The following is a 15,142-nucleotide window of genomic DNA, read 5'->3' on the forward strand; positions in this document are numbered from 1 at the left end:
AGCATCACAATGTCACCCACTATTTGTTCCATGCTTGGCTTCTGAGGGCACATAAGGAGGATAGAAGAAACATATCAGCGCACAGGTTTGGCGCTTATGTGCGTCTCAGCTCCATTATCTTTGAGGCAGTAGGGAGTCAATATGGAGCCAGATGGAATCACCTACTGGCACATGACAGCATTGCTAAAGAATACTCTGCATCCCATCTGGCACCTTAGGATATTCTATAGATGAGGAATCGACAATGAAATAGTGTCCAACTGAAAGAACGTGATAAATGCCAGCAATTTATACTCCCCAAACTAGCACATGTCTTTATCCAGTCTGTTTTCCAGGATAACATGTTTAGAAGCTAATAAATGGAGCAGTTTCACTGTGCTCCTCCTAAATGGTAATTTGCTCAGCTCGAACAGAGGAATTTCAACTAAATTCCTTCATTGAATAAACATCGCTACCAGGATAATGGCTAAAAGCAACAGACTGCCTCTTAATATTAGCAAATGTTGGGGCAGCCTCACAGATGTTTCTGTACAAATTGCTTTGACAAGAGATTATGTACAATTCTTCCAGGTCCAGTGATTAACAGAGTAACTTGGACGTTGTAAAAAAAAACATAGCATAGTTCTTGTTGCCCTGTGGTTTTGCAAAAAAACTTTGCTGAGGGGAGCATTTAGTATTAGGCCTTTCCAGCTCGAAAGCCTTTGTACTATATTCCATGTAGTTAAAATGGTGAAGCACATGTCTTGGATCATCACAATCCTACTTCCTAACTTTTACCCAATTAAGAACATTTGCCATCCTCTGTTTTTCCAGGGTCTCATTTCACTGTTGCAGAAGATATCCTTCACAACATTTATGTCAGACTGGCCATTTAGGTAAAAATTCTGATAGAAGTACTAGTCATGCTACACAAAATTATCGGGGGTCACACTGGGCAGATTTCAAAAGAAGTCATGACTTTTTGGTAGAAACACAAACTGGCAGGTGCCTCTCAGTGTAACAAAGTTATGCTGCAGAATCATAGGCTATTGCTAGGTTTCAGGCAGTCCTGTCGGAGAATCCTTTTAGTCTGCAAGTCATATAGCAGAACCCAGCCCTGAACCCTGAAAGCAGTATACACACAAATATTGATATTTTATAACAAACTAGAATTCATGTGCTGTCCTACAAATTATGGGAGTTAAAATGATCATCATAATAAAGAAGTCATTAAATAAAGTTATCATAAGAGTGAATGCCATTCATGTGCCAATGATTGTTCATCACATATCATAGATAATATATAATATCTTCTAATAATCTAAATCTTAAACTAAGCTTGCTGATAGTTTGATATGTTTGTCCATTATTATATAATTTACTGAGTCATGTAAAGCCCTATTCCTGCCTTTACGCATGCCTTTATGCCGGTTCGACTTAAAGCAAGATAATACCCCCTTGTTACACTACAGCTTATGAAGCAGTGGAAAGCTGCCTCATGATCAGTGTTAAAAATTGGGTTGGTAGTTGACTGGGGGCGTAAGCCATGGTCAAGCAGCAACCACAATCCTGATCCTAGTAAGGGCAGGAAAACCCTAAATTAAACTGTGTTCACCCAATGGTAATGTGGCCCAGAGCAGTCAGGCTTAACTTAGAAACAGTGTCAACACTTCAAACAATAAAACGGTGAAACCACCTCACAAAAAGATCCCACACCTAGTTAGGAAAATAGATCTGATAAATAAACCAAGACCAAAACGACAAAAATCCAATTAGTAGAACTGGAAATATTGAGTTTTAAAGTTTATAGTGCAAAATAGTGGGGCTATCTAGTCACACTGAACCGGGACAAGCTCAGGCGAAGCGCAAAGGAGTGGGGCCAGCTACAGGGACCCAGTTAGGCCCGCTGAACAAAGTACCTTTAATCTCAGTTGGGGAGTGTTGCATGTATCTGTCTTGAAAATGTGTTGTGCTGCCTAGGCAATGTGTCCGTTCCGAGATGCAACGAGGCTGCAGTGTGAGGTTCTGTTGTGTTGACATCAGGGATCATGGCAGTGGGGCTTGTGATTCAAAGTCTGGTGTCAAAGATGTGAGGCACAGTGGAAGCAATGCATCCGTTCAGGGTGAGCGGTGAAGCTGTGATGCGGAGTTCTGTCATTGAGGCTGCTGTCGCAAGCAGCAGCGGTTCCAAAGGCAATACGTCGATACCAAGATGCGGCGGCAATGAGTCTTTTGCGATGGCCAATCCACGCAGCAGCAGCAACGTGTCAGTTCTGCTCAGGGATGCGCCGCTCAGCTGAGGAGATGCTTTGGGACCACTGGCAAGCACCTTAGGCCCACTTCAAAGCGTTCAAGACTAGGGTGACACCTCTTGGCAGGGTAGACTCGTAGATGGCAAAGTCCAGGTGTGGGGGTTGGAAGCAGGTTATGTCACTGAGGCTTCAGATCAGGAGGCCATCCAGCTACCCCTTAGGGTCACTCGAGTTTCTGGAGTCAAGTGATGCAGTTCCAGTCCTTCTCACCCAGGCAAGAGAACAGCAGGACAAAGCAGGAGTCCAGTACAGTGGCAGTCCTTCAACAGCCCAGCAATCCTTCTTCCTAGCTGAGTATCCACAGGTACAGAAGTGTACTGAAGTGGTGGTGTCTGAGGTCCAGTACTTATACCCAGTGATGCCTTTGAATTGGGGGAGACTTTAAAGACTTGCCTTTGAAGTGCACAGATGTCCTCTATCCTAACACTGACTCCAAACTCACTACAGGGGGTATGCAGCCCTTTGTGTTCAGTTGTATGTGAGGCTGTGCCAAGTTCCTCCTTCCCATCCTGCCAGAGATGGCCCATTGAGACACACCTAAGCTCCCATTGTAAGTAGCTATCTAGGAGGGATACACACAACCCAACTGCCAGCTACACCCTGTCTTGTGATCAGAGACAGGCTACAGTCTCTAAATGGCTAAAGCAATAATTTTTCAACTTTCTAAAAGTGGTATTTTCAGAATTGTCATTTGAAATCCAACTTTCCCCTGAGTTCGAATTTTAAATTAGGATTCCAGAGACCCCAAACTTGAATCAGTCATATCTTCCCATTTGGAAATTACACTGATATCAATGTAAAGTACACAGAAACTGCTATCTTTTAGTTCCTTCAGCAGAGAACTTTAAACTAAGTCCGCCTACTTGGAGATCTTTAGCCTCTGAGAAAAACCGCCTCTATCTTTGCAACATGAATGGTAAAACTGAACAGCTCAAGTTATGAGGCCCCAGCACTAAGCCCTAATACTTCCTTAATGCAGTGGAATTGATTCAGTGCACATACTGCATCCAGTTTTAGCATACATCTAGGCCTCTGATGTAAAATGGCCTAAACGTATAGAAAAAAAACAGCTTCAAAAAATAATCAGCATTTTACATTTATCATAAGGAATCTTTATTTAGATGGGAAAATTGGAGAGTTGGTTGTTATAATATGGAAATGATAACCTTCATGGTGACTGCACTCTTCACACTTTGACTCTCACTCGCTTTCTATTACCTCTGCCCAAGGCAAGATCTGGGTACCAGATGAAGTCACTGTTGCATAAACAATGCTGTAAGCGCAGTAGAGTTGACTGCAGATGAGCGTTTGTAGTTTAAAAAACAAGTAGAGTATCTGATGAAGCAGGTAGTATGCCCCACCACAAAGTGATGCGATGAAGATTATCAGCATAAAAAAGGTAACTTCTTATAATTCCACCACTATATTTATTCTGATGGGGTCTGCTATGTTAAAATCACATTATCACATCTGAAAGGTTGGTATTCTAGTACGTACTTCGACAATTATCGTACTGTCTGTGCTAGTCGCTGACTATTGTTAACTTATGAAAAGAGAAGGCTTCTGCTGTAAGGTTCCCGCATCATATTCTGGCACTTCAAATTAAGATTTGTTTTTCACAGATAGCCTAACTAGCTGAAATTCCCTAAACTGGACTTTCTGAGGGATACATGAAGCCCTGCGGTCACCCTAAATGAATGGCTTTTTACATCTATATTGAGGAAACCCTTTCCCTTTACCACCCCTTTTAAACTAATTGGTAGAATTCAATCTAGTGAATACACTGGGAATAAACCATTACATCGGCAAACCTGGAAGCAAGTACCAGTCTTACCATAGACTTTACTCCAGGGCAGAGCTTTCCTAGACCAAAGAGTGAGTTCCAGCCTTTTTCCACTCATAAAGTCTACAAAATATGTTAAGGATGTTCTGAAAGAGCTGTAATGCCAGTGTAACCAGTCTAGGATCTTTATTTCAATGACAGTATTCATTGTTTGAGCTAATTGGTCAGAAAACTTTGTACATCACACTCAAATCAACTGATTTTGTTGTGTGTGCATAACAAAAATGATAGACTGCAAAACAGAAATTTATGGATGCAGCGGTAGCTTCAAATATATATATATATATATATATATATATATATATATATATATATATATATATATATATATATATATTGGCAGCTTAAAGCTGTACTTTGAAATAAAAATCACTTTTAAATTCAGTGGCATTCTAAAATGTAACTCAAGGCCTTCTAGCTAGTTTTTCTTAGCACTCGTCTAACAAAACCCTCTGCCAATAGAGTGTATTGAAAAGTAGACAATTGCACTTTGAAATGTCCACAATATGTGAAATTAGATTAATTACCAGTAAACAGCATGGATAGTGCAGGAATCATCATTTGTATTAGCTACCTTAAATATACAGCTGATGCTATAAATATATATTTTTATATATATTGTTACACCAATACTTTACTTGTAAATGAATTTATTACAATGTATATTCAATGTCCTCCACGTTGTACTGAAGGATAACAAATATGTAATCTCTCTGTTATGGTTTTATAAATATTTATACTTTTCTTCTGATGTTTCTATAGGTCTTTGAGTATTCTAAACTGAGCACCATAAATGTGTAGACTAGAGTTTTGTGCTTTTTCATTTATATTTTCAGCTACTCTACAGCAATTTTCAACCTGTGTTTCGGTAATAGATGCAAAAGTCTTGAAAGCGAGGGCGTGGCTACGGCGGCGATGTGAGCAGACGTGTCTCACTCGAGCTCCGCCGCCCCGCTGCTTAATTCGCCTGCTTCAGCATAGTCCTCAGGGGGGTGATCACTCCGGGGGACCCCCACTCATCAAGGTCCCTGCTGGTGCCCCTCGTAGACGGAGAGACGCGGCCGCGGAAGCCCCCGCAGCCACACCGCCAGCCGGCGGGACTTGCACCAACGGTCGCTGACCGCCATCTTGCCCTGGGGCTGCTGCTGTGGTGCCGGGACGAGCCCCTGGGGAGGGGACCGACACTGCGGCCCGGAGGGGACACCGGAGCACTCCTGGCCTCACCTGTGGCCGTGCGGGAGCAGCGGACCCAGCCTACCGCCGGCGGAGCCGCGCCGGAGCTGCTTGAGCCGGACTGCCGGGCTGCCACCAGCGAGAGGCGCAGCGGCGGCCCGGACGCCGCTCCTACCTGAGCCCCCGGTCTCGGCGGGAAAACTAGGCCCGGACCAGTAGAACTGCCGGCGGCCCCGAGTCTTGGTCGGGACTCCATCGCCCGTCCTGGGCCCAGACGGTGAGCTGAACGCGCTGCCCCCCCTACCTGCCATCTCCCGAGGGGGCCCGACGCTTGCTCTCCCCGCCACTCCCCACCTCTGACGGTGGGTTGACCTCCGCACACCGACGGACTCAACCTGGCCCAGGCCTGTGGAACTGCCGGCGGCCCCCGAGTCCTGGTCGGGACTCCATCGCCCGTCCTGGGCCCAGACGGTGAGCTGCACGCGCTGCCCCCCCTGCCTGCCATCCCCCGAGGGGGCCCGACGCTTACTCTCCCCGCCACTCCCCACCTCTGACGGTGGGTCGACCCCCACGAGCCGACGGACCCAGCCTGAGCACCCCCAGCCGCCCTGGACACGTGGACTGCGACTGGCGCGCTGCTGACCACGGTGCATTAACGACCCTTGAGCCCTGGTGGGCCCCGGCCTTGCAGCAACCGACCCCTGGCCACCTTGCCGCCAAGACCCGACCCTACCGCGCCTGGCGGACCCCGGACTGGGTGACCCTGCTGCCGGCTGCGGTGGGACCGGCTGGGCACGACGCTGAGAGGAGGCCCTGACCAGGGCGGCGCCGGGGTACTGAGCCACACCACGAGACTGCGAGAGGCCGCCCGCCTGCGGACGCCGGCCCGGCCTGCTGTGGCCCTTCTACAGTCCTCACCTCTCTGCTACCTCTCCTGCCTCCGCGCTGCCCCACCTTCTCGGGTGCGCTACCCACCCTAGCTCCGGCGGCCCCTCCAAGGCCTGGCCCTCCCCTACTTGAGTGCGGCCCACGTGGACCATGACCCGCGGCAAAGGGAATAAACCAGACCCCACACCCACGACGACCAGAGGGGCGTCGGTAGCCTCTATGTGGGGTAAGGCGGGCTCGCCATCACCCTCCGGTGGATCATCGACATCGTCAGGGGGGAAGCCCCCACCGCCACCCGACTCCCCACCGGTGACACAGGCCTTCATGACCTCCTTTATGGCCGATCTGAAGACTGAAATTGGGTCCCTCAGGACGGAGGTCCACACCTGCGTCAAAGAAATGCGCAAGGAAGTCACCGACCTTGGCGAACGCGTCGACGGTCTGGAAAGAACGGTCGACTCCCGCACGGAGGACCTAGAACAGATTTGGCGGAGAGTGGCGACCCTCGAGGAACAACATATCCAGCTCCAGATCAAGCAGGAAGATTTGGAAAACAGGGGACGCCGCAACAACCTCCGCATACGGGGTGTGCCACTCGGAGAAGAGGGGACTAATACCATGGCCTATGTGGCTCTACTCTTGCAAGCGGTGTGGGGCGAAGAGGATGCCCCCCCACCGCGCCTGGACCGCGCACACCGTGTCTTCGGAGCGGGGGGAAAAGCGGGTCTCCTGCCCGACATTGTCACTAGGCTCCACTACTTCACCGAGAAGGAGGCCATCTTGAAGGCGGCTAGGGATAACCCGGACCTGCGCTACGAGGGCCACAAGATTCAGATCTTCCAGGACCTGGCCCCCACCACACTCCACAGACGGCGAGTCTTCCGCCCGATCACAGAGAAGCTCCGGACCCTCAACATCTCTTACCAGTGGGGGCATCCCTTTGCACTCATCTTCAGGTGGGAAGGCAAGCGCAGATCACTTAGATCCTACCGAGAGGCGGCACAACTGCTGGACATGCCGGAGTCACCAGATCATAGCCCGACGCGTCCTCCCCCCTCGGAGAAGGCTCCTCCACGCTCTGAATGGTCCACTGTGCGCAGACGACGGCGTTCCCCCCCGGTGGACGCACTCTCTACCTCGCAAACTAAGCAGGACATCATTGCCCACATCCGCTCCCTCGAGGGCGACCGCGAGGAGCGAGCCTCCCAGCCCCCTGCTTCAGGATCTGAGGGTGGGGATCGCCCCTCGACTCCGGATGCCCACTGAGCGTTGCCACTGTGACTCCAGCTGCCCCGTACACACGCTCACCTTCTAGACACTTCAGCGTGTCTCCCTGCTCCATGAAGGCCTGACCCCAATGTTCGTGGTGAAGGCGACGCCCTTTGCCTCCCTCAGGTCATGGACTTCACCGCAGAGCCCCTGCGCCCCACTGGCGCCTAAACGGACCGAGTGGCCCTGCAGCCTGTCACACCCCCGGACTATCTCTGAGCAGCGGGGTGGACGGGCTCTGAGACGATTTAATTCCACTCTACTTGCCCAGATCTCCACTTCCTCCCCTTGTCCTGTAGGAAGTGACATTCCTGGATTCATCCAAACCCTCGGGTAGAGGATGTTCGGTACCTGGGACATTGTATGCTGGCCCTGTTGGCCTGTTTTGGTTCGACCTCTTTTTTGTGCCTTTCTTCTTTTTTCTCGCCTTTCTCTTCCTGCTTCACTTTTATACTACCCCTTTCGCGCCTGCGGTGGGGTGGAGGGGTGGGTTCTGCGGGGGCTACCGCGCTGGGGGCGAGAAGCGGCTGCCGCTGTATTGTCGACGGGAGGGTCTGCTACACTGGGTTATGCGCGACTTCACTCCCCCTTAATGCTATGACAGCGAACATCCCTACACCCTTGAAAGTCCTATCTCTTAACGTCAAAGGGCTCAACTCCCCCAACAAGCGGCAGCAGGTATGGCGCTACCTCCTACATCACGCCCCTGACATTATCCTCCTTCAGGAGACGCATCTTCTCAGGGGAGACACCAAACGCATGGCCCACCCTAGATACCCTACACAATTCTGGGCATCCTCTGACACCAAGACAGCGGGGGTGGCAATCCTATGCAGGGCTGGCATTAGGCGGGGATCCGTGAAACCTTTCAAAAGTGCTGACGGGCGCTTCCTCCGAGCCACGGTGCAGCTGGGCCGTGCGCAGTTCACGCTTGGGTGTGTCTATGCTCCCAACCAGTCGCAGGACAAATACCTCCAGACACTCCTGCGGGAGCAGTTTCCGTCGGGCGATAGTAATGTGATCCTGGGCGGCGACTTCAATCTTGTTTGGGACCCCGAGCTAGATCGGGCGGGAGCCCCCTTTAATGGAGCGGGTGCAATGTCTTCCACTCTTAAATCACAGCTAAAGGACCTGGGACTTGTGGATGTGTGGCGTTACCACAATCCGGGGACCCGGGACTACTCCTTCTACTCGCACTCACATAGGACATACTCCCGAATCGACTATCTCTTCGCCTCCCTTGAGGTGGCCCGAGACTCCTTGGCTTCTGCTATCTCCGACATCTCCCTGTCAGACCACGCTCACGTGGATCTCCTACTGCAGGACCCCTTGTCCCAAGCCGCTCGTGAACGCCGTTGGACGCTCCCCCCGAGGATCCTTCGGGACCCGGACGACGTCGCCAGCATCCGAGACGCCATAGACTCGTATTTCGCCGTTAACGACACCCCCGAACTGCCGTTTCAGACGGTCTGGGACGCCTTCAAGGCCACCATTCGGGGTCACATCACCTCCCTGGCGGCGGCGCGGAGGAGGGCGGAGTCCAAGATGGAAACCGACCTGGCTAGCGAAATCAAGCTTGCGGAGGCCCGGGACCGGACTTCCCCCTCGCGGGCGTCGAAGAGAGCTCTAGCTAACCTACGGGGGCAACTCCGCACCCTGCGCACCAACAAGGCGGAACACTCCCTGCTAGCACTCAAGCAACGGTACTACGAGGGTGGGGACAAGGTTGGCCGCCTACTGGCCGGCAGGCTGCGGGCACGCACCGCTAGAGCCCACATCGCCAACGTCAGGCAGCAGGACGGCACTTGCGCCACCTCTGAGAAGGCCAAGCAGGCCGCCTTTGTTGCTTATTACTCCTCCCTATATGCCGAGGAACCCACCTCCCCGGAGGCCCGTGAGGCCGTCCTCGCAGACTACGGGGGGTCTACCCTGTCCCCGGCGTGTGCGGCCTCGCTGGAGAGCCCCTTACAGGAGGAGGAAATAACGGAGGCTGTTAAGGATCTCCCCGTGGGGAAAACCCCGGGGCCAGACGGCCTACCGTTGGCCTTCTATCGTCTGTTCTTGACCCAACTCCGCCCGCATCTGCTGCGACTATACAGCTCCTTTTCTGACACCTTCGGCCCCTCCCCTGACATGGGTCTGGCGGAAATAGCCCTGATCCCCAAACCTGGGAAAGACCCGGACCTGTGCGCCTCCTACCGCCCCATCGCCCTCCTTAACACTGATCTAAAGATTTATACCAAGGTTTTGGCCAAACGTCTTGACCCACACATGCCGGGCCTGGTGAACCCGGACCAGGTGGGATTTATCCGAGACCGCCAGGGAGCTGACAATGTCCGCAGGCTGGCGCACTTGGTGGGAAAGGTGCACCATTGGAAAATACCGGCCTGTCTCCTCTCGCTGGACGCAGAAAAAGCCTTCGACCGGATCGATTGGACCTTCCTCCGGGCGGTCCTCCAGAGACTAGGTCTTGGCCCTATTATGATCTCCAGGTGCATGGCCCCCTACCTGGGACCGCATGCCCGGATTCGGGTCAATGGCCACTTGACATCGCCACTTTCGGTCCACAGGGGTACGAGACAGGGGTGCCCACTGTCGCCGCTCTTGTTCGCCCTTGCGGTGGAGCCACTGGCGGAGCTGATTAGGCGTACCCCCGATATTCATGGTGTCCCCCATGGAGGGCGCATGAATAAGGTAGCGCTCTTCGCCGACGACCTGATTCTTACTCTTACGAACCCTCGGGTCTCCTTCCCAGCGGTGCACGAAGCCCTCTCCCTGTTCGAACAAGCGTCCGGCCTTAAAATCAATCATGCTAAGTCTTGGGCACTTAACCTTACCATCCCCGGCGAGGAGATCTCTTTCCTGCAGGGGGTCACGCCCTATCGCTGGGCAGACAGCCACATTCAATACCTGGGCCTGGATCTCGCGCCCCATCTTGACTCGTGGTCCTCGAGGAATTGGGCCTCTTGCCGCAAGGAAGTCCTGGCTGACCTGCGGAAATGGAAACCCTTGATGGTCTCCTGGCTGGGGCGGCTCAACGCTGTCAAGATGTCCGTCCTTCCCCGCATTCTGTATGTCTTCCAGTGCCTTCCCACCCCGATCCCGATCCACTGCATCAGAAACCTTCAACGCGACCTCACGTCCTTCATATGGGGGGGCAAAAAACCCCGGTTCTCGCAGAAAGTCCTGATGGAACCGAGAGACAGGGGCGGTCTTGCCTGCCCGAATCTCCTCCACTACTATTGGGCGTCACACCTCCGGTACGTGATCGAATGGGGTGCACGCGAAAGCGACAAGCACTGGTTCCACATGGACCGATCGGTCACGGGGCGCACCATATGGGACCTGCCTTGGCTCCCGCGAGTGGCGCGCTCTAGAAGTGCATATCTTGCGGTCCCCACGAGGACGGTTCTTGAGGTATGGGACAGGGTGGCAGTAGCCAAGGGTCTCACTACGTTTCCCTCTCCGCATACTCCCATTGCGGGTAACCCACACTTCCCCCCAGCCGCCCGGACCCGAGCTTTTGAGAGCTGGACGCAAGGCGACTGCAGAGTTGCGGGAGACCTTTTTCTTGGCGGATCGCCTAAAACATGGCTAGACTGCAGGGAGGAATTTAGGCTCCCCCCCACCGCCCACTTACAATACACACAGCTGCGCCACTGGACCTCGGGGGAGGACATGTACCAAGCTGCTACTAGGCCATATACCCCCTTTGAGAACCTGGCACGATCCCTCGGGGGGCTGAAACGGCTCATCTCCCAGATATACAACATCTTGCAACACCCCACCTGCACACCCCTATCAGAAACAGTGGCAATCGGCGACGGGCGCTGACATCACGCCCTCTCAATGGACTCGGCTTTGGAACGACATCCCCAAAACCTACTGCAGCATCCCGCAAAGGGAAAACGCTTACAAAATGCTGACGCAATGGTACTACACCCCCCTGCGACTCAGCAAAATGTTCCCCGCTTCCTCGCCGTTGTGCTGGAGGTGTGGCACTGCGACTGGCGACTTCATACACATCTGGTGGTCCTGCCCTGCCCTCGCTGTCTTTTGGAAGGAAGTCCTCAGTCACATCAAGAAGGTCTTGGGTTTCCCCCTCCCTGAAGAGATTTGCACACTCCTACTGGGCATCCGACCCCCCACACTTAGGGCCCTTACGCGCAGCGACTGGATTCTCACCCTTCACATGTTAGGTGCTGCCAAACAGCTCATTGCCCTATACTGGAAGCGAGCAGAGGCGCCGCCGATAGCATCCTGGTTTGTGCGCCTCTGGCAGGTCCTGACTATGGAACTACTCACAGCGCGGATACAATTCAGAGGGGTGCGCTTCAAGGCAGTGTGGGAACCCCTGGTGCGCCTCTTGTGCTCGGTTAGCTATGCCCGCCACATGCCTCCCAGACTCCGCGCTCTGCAATTGTTCGAGGACGCCCTCATCCCTGCCGACCCCAGCAGACTAGACTTTTGACCGCTAGTCCCAGCGCCGCTTTGTGCTTTGCACTCCTTGTCTGTGACCACGGGTGCGCCCCCTTTACCTCCTCTTCATCTTGTCACTGCTAGCTCCTTTCCTGACTTTACTTCCTTCCTACTTGCCACTCTGGCTTCCACCCCTCTTTGGGGCAATTAGGTCCCTGTTGGGCCTGTTGAAAATGTGACACCATTGCTGTTCCTCACATGCGTGCCTACCCCACGCAACGACGCATTGCCGGCTTATGTCCGCCTCTTGCTATGCTCCCCCCTAAGCCACGCGGCCGCCCCCCCCCCCCCCCCGGGGGTTGTAGGCAGGGCGCTGTGTTAATGACTCCATCTCCCCTGTCTAGTTCTACCTACTGGCTCTTCTATGCGCGGCCGGCTCCGGAAAGGGGTTGTAGGCTTATCGCTGTGTTCACAATAAAAACAGATTTGAACAAAAAAAGTCTTGAAAGCTGCAAAATATAAGTATTAAATAAACCACCTGGGTTGTTTATTGTAAACATTTTTTTTTGCTTATTAAGATGTGTACCATTAGGTGTGGGTAAAAGCTGGTGTATTTGGCATAAATGATTGCTAATTTTGAAAAGGCCTGTCAGATGTAGTGTTACTGGTTGTTGTCTGATGTAGTGTTGAGGGGTTGTGCTTTACTTCAGAGTAGCTGCCATGTGGAGTCTATATATATATACATATATATATATATATATATATATATATATACACATATATACACACTGTTCTTAAAATAACAGCTCCTTCAGTGTTTTTTTTCTTCTAAAGGGTTATGACTATCCGTGTCATAGTGTCACAGAGTACAGAAATATCAATCTGAAAGAGACTGTCAGTTATAGATTCCTCACTTTAAAATTACCCCCAGGTGTCAGACTGGATCCGGAGAATTTGTTCTTAGCAGTACCCATGCACGTCGGTAGGTGGCGTCGGTAAACTCTGCGTCCTTCTTCGGCATTGTCGTTACCGGAATGGCGTTGCAGTGGCCACATAGACGCCACCTCTGTGCACTGACGTCAGTTATTTCCTTTTATGTACCAGCCTAGCTCAGATCCAGAGAGCTACCCTTTAGTAATTCTTTAACTAACCTTTTTCGACGTGATGTCAACTTCTTTTTGAGTTCATCGACTCCTGGTGCGTAAGGATTGTCCCAACGCCGGACCGGGTTCAAACCTTGCGACTCTTGTCACAAGCTAATGTCTGTGACGGATCCGCAGTTTGTGTCTCTTTGGTGTCTGGAGCGCAACCACGACCCGAAGTCATGCTCAGACTACCGTGCCATGAATCCAAAGTCATTGCGGGAGCGGTCCCGAAACTTATTGGAGGCCCTGGGGTCAGCTCTGTGCCTTTACTGGTCTTGTTCGAGAGGAAGGTCTCGATACCGCTTACAGAGCCCCCACACCTCGTCACACTCCATGTCTTTGAGTCTTCAGGTAGGTCCAAGAAGAAGGCAGCGAAGAAGCACCGGCGCTCTTCACCTTCTGCCGGTCGGTCGGCTGACGCCAGTTCATCGACGTCATCTCCGACATCGTCAGCACCCACGCTCTTGTTTCCACAGACTACATCCTCCTCGGAGACCTGAACTTCCACCTCGAGAACACCGACGACGGCAACTCCGTCGCTCTTCTCAACAACCTCGGACTCAAACAGCTCGTCACGACCCCCACCCACTCCGCCAGACACACCCTCGACCCCATCCTCTTCGCCAGCAACCACGTCTCCTTCAGCCACACCACTGAACTCCACTGGACCGACCATCGCTGCGTCTACTTCACCTTCAAGAAACCCACCTTGCACCACCACCCGAAACGGATCCCCTACTGCAGCTGGAAAAAGGTCACCAAAGACCAGCTCATCACCACCCTCGCTTGAGACCCACCAACGGAACGGACACCACCAACGCCGATACAGCCGCCCGCATCCTCAGGCAATGGATTGATGACTGCGCCAACACTCTCACCCAATCAAAAACCCTCAAACAGGTGCACCAACAGAAAGGCCAGTTGGTTCACCACCGACCTTCAGGAATCCAAACGGACTTGCCGAAGACTCGAGATAAAGTGTTGCCACAAACAGACACCGGACAACCACAGAGCCCTAAAGAACGCCAGCCGCAAGCACCACCAACTCATCCGAGCCACCAAAAGGACCTTGTTGTAATCAATGAGAAGATGGATACTTCAAGTAGGATTGATCAAGTTACTTTTATTAAGTTAATTAGTTAAGATAGAAAGGAAACCTCATCAGGAGCAGCTGTCCTGCTGCTCAGCCCTCACTCAACTGACATTCATAAGCTACTCACATTCCAATCATCCAACATTCCACATGACATGCATACCAGCTGAGCAGCAGGGAAACTCAAGATATAACATATCTCCCTTCGTTATGGGTACAATTGCATAGAGCAATAAAACAGTTGTCTATAAAATGCACTCTAGTACATATAAAACAATGCACCAAAGTACAAATGGACAACACACAGCACCACACGTGCACACAACAAGCACTTACGTAGCCGGGAAACCACGTGCACACAGAACAAACCCAAACTGGACATATGCGGCAAACAACTTGTACACAAGCTAATAAGTGGTTCAACAACCTGACGCCAACTCACACACAACACCAATTGGGAACAAAGCTTGTTGAAATTAGCATCATCACCCAAACACAACCAAGGGGTGACCATATACCACATAGCACCCACAAACATGAGCTAATGAGTCGCCTAACGTCTAGACACACTCACACACAACACTAGTTGTGAAACAACTCTTGGTGAAACAATCAGCACTTTAACAATCCAAATGCCCTATCCCAGATCGCACTGCCTATTTTTCCGCTGACAATGATCCAAATCAACTTACGCCGACTCCTGCTTTGCACACTGTCACTTCCTTCCTCCTCCAAAACTTCCTTGGCTGTCTTTTTTATAATAAGTAGAAAGATGCCACCACACAAAGTACTCCGCACTTTTCTGTTTCTCTCCTTCTCCCTACTCCCGTTTATTCTTCGGACCGGGTTGCCTAGCAACGCCTTTTCCAAGATGTCCGCCAGTTTCTTTGCGACGTAATTACGCCGCTTCCGCTTCCTGCCGCGCAGCTCTCAGGATTCAAGGATGCCTCCACGCACAGCACCATTCCTCAGATTCCAACCGTGAGTTCTTTGTTGGCACGCGCCTCTCCGCTCGAGCCAC

The sequence above is a fragment of the Lissotriton vulgaris genome, chromosome 2_1 (assembly GCF_964263255.1).
Source record: "Lissotriton vulgaris chromosome 2_1, aLisVul1.2, whole genome shotgun sequence".
In the NCBI taxonomy this organism is placed as follows: domain Eukaryota; kingdom Metazoa; phylum Chordata; class Amphibia; order Caudata; family Salamandridae; genus Lissotriton; species Lissotriton vulgaris.